The following is a 2,823-nucleotide window of genomic DNA, read 5'->3' on the forward strand; positions in this document are numbered from 1 at the left end:
AACCAAGCTGTCAGCAGGATTGGTTTCTTCTGGAGGCTCTGAGAATTACTCCATGCCCCTCCTGGTTACTGGCAATCCTTGGTGATCCTTGGCTTGCAGATAAATCCAGTCTGCGCCTCCATTGTCTCATGGCATTCTCTGTGTCCAAATTTCCCACCTTAAATAAAAATTTCTCCCATCTTTATGGGGATATAATTGACATATAACTGTGTGTAAGTTTACAGTGTACAAGGTGAAATGATACACATATATATTGGGAAATGACTACAAAAAGGTTAGTGAACACATCCTTTACCTCACACGGTTACCTCTGTGTGTGGTAAGACCTCCTTTCTAAGCAATTTCAAGTATACATTAACTATAATCATCATGCTGCCTTCTGGGGATCATTAGATCTCCAGAATTTCCTCATCTTACAACTGGAAGTGTGTACCCTTTGACCACATTCACCCATTGTCCCCCACCCCTATGAAGCACCAGTATACTGCTGTTTCTAGGAGTTGTTTTTTTGTGTTTTTTTTAGATTTTCATTTAAGTGAAATCATACAGAATTTGTCCTTCTCTGCCTTATTTCACTTGGTATAATGCCTTCAAGTTCCATCCGTGTTGGTGCAAATGGCGGATTTCCATGTTTATGGTTGAATAATTTTCCTGTGTCTGTGTGTTTGTATATATATACATATATACACATGCATTTTATCCACTCATCCATTGACACTTGAATATAGTTTGAGAGAGACTGAGCAGGGGGTAATAGGCAAAGGAGGGTAGGGAAGAGGGGGAGAGAGAGAGAGACAGAGATGGAGAGTCCCAAGAAGGCCCCATGCTGTCAGCCCAGAGCCCAACGCAGGGCTCAATCCCACAACCCTGGGATCATGACCTGAGCCAAAATCAAGAGTTGGATGCTCAACTGACTGAGGCACCCAGGCACCCCCATGTCCTATGTCCTATGGTAAATAATGCTGCAGTGAACATAGGGGTGCAGAGCTCTTCAAGAGGATATCATTTCCTTTGGATATATACCCAGAAGTCAAATTTCCTTCTTCTTACAAGGACACTAGGCATTGGATTAAGGCCCACCCAAATCCAGTATGACTTTACCCTAACACAATTACAGCTACAAAGACCCCATTTCTTTTTTTTTTTTTTTTTTTTTTTTTTTAATTTTTTTTTCAACGGTTTTTATTTATTTTTGGGACAGAGAGAGACAGAGCATGAACGGGGGAGGGGCAGAGAGAGAGGGAGACACAGAATCGGAATCAGGCTCCAGGCTCTGAGCCATCAGCCCAGAGCCTGACGCGGGGCTCGAACTCACGGACCGCGAGATCGTGACCTGGCTGAAGTCGGATGCTTAACCGACTACGCCACCCAGGCGCCCCCAAAGACCCCATTTCTAAATTAAGATCATACACACAGATACCAGGGGTTCTTGAACATATCTTTAGAGGAGACACAATTCAACCCAAAACAGCATTTATTTCTACTATTAAAAAAAAAAAAAAAAGTTTGATTTCCATGTGTCTTGTTTCCAAAATGTGCTGCAGCACAAAAACCATGCTGCTGCAACTCCATGTATCCAAGTTCAAGTTCGACCTGAATAGGTGTTTGAAGTTTTGAAAAGGCTTCCCAAAATTCTAAGGTGGAGCCTGAGTTTCATCACATATGTAACCAACAGAATCGGACGAAGCAATCTTTTAAGGTAGCTACCAGCTCCTGATTGAAAAATTGGAAAGCAAAAGCCAAAAATGTGACTAGCATAGTCTTCAGACATGTAATAATCTCAATGCCTTTTTTAGTTCCTATCAGGATTGAATCCATTATGTGGAGGCACCAAAATGAGTATCATGACTAACTCTGTACGCATGAGTATACACTCTAACACGTCTGATACAATTCCAGTGTTTTGTCAACTAGCAGAATTTACATTTTGTTACAGCTCAGTATCCAAAACCCTGAAGAAACATGTACCATGTTTCTAACGGTTGAGGTGTACTAACCAGAGCCAGATTAAGACCTTCATACAAAAGGGACTATGGGCCCAACCCGTAAGTAGCTCCAAATAGCATCAACACTAAACCATAAGATAAACACAATGAAGTACAAAATTGTAATTTTTCCCACAAATACTTTATCTCAAGTTATACCATTTTAAAACGTTTGTGTGCTTGCACTTTGCTAGTGCCACGGCGTGTTCAACGTGCTCCTGGGTGTGGATTCCACCTCCAGCTTCACCACCTCCCAAGCTATGAGACTATACACAGGAGGTTCCAGAAGGAGAAAATGGCCAGCCACAGGCCATCCTTCTCTTCCTCACACCACCGTCCATCTGATTCAGTGACCGTGTCCCTGGCTGCAGGCTTCAGTATACTTCAGGCCACGGGCAACTCAGCTGCTAGTCTGGAAACAAGGAAGCCAGGACTGAATGTGACTGAGGGACACACTGATCCAAGGATGCCAGCACCAAGACGCGTGAATTTTGCTTATAACTTCGCATCTTAATTTAACACAGCTCAACAAGCTGTGTTTGGATAATCTCACTGCACACTTCCATATTTCACTTGGGACAGGGGGCAGCAACAGGCCTCCACTGTTAAGAGGAAGAAACCAGCAACAGCCATGGTCTTCCTCCCCTCTCTCCCTGCATCTCCCACTCTTCCAAACATGATGGTGTAGCCAGAGTAAGGACTTGTAAGTCAGATGGTCCCCAAAAAGTTATTTTTACAATGACGGTGCGAGTGATATATCTGAATGGATTTTACAAATCAGAAAACTTACACAAGAGCAAGGCTCATAGCATGTTATACAGACCACCACCACCGAAGG

Source organism: Panthera onca, chromosome A3 (assembly GCF_046562875.1).
Source record: "Panthera onca isolate mPanOnc1 chromosome A3, mPanOnc1 haplotype 2, whole genome shotgun sequence".
In the NCBI taxonomy this organism is placed as follows: Eukaryota; Metazoa; Chordata; class Mammalia; order Carnivora; family Felidae; genus Panthera; species Panthera onca.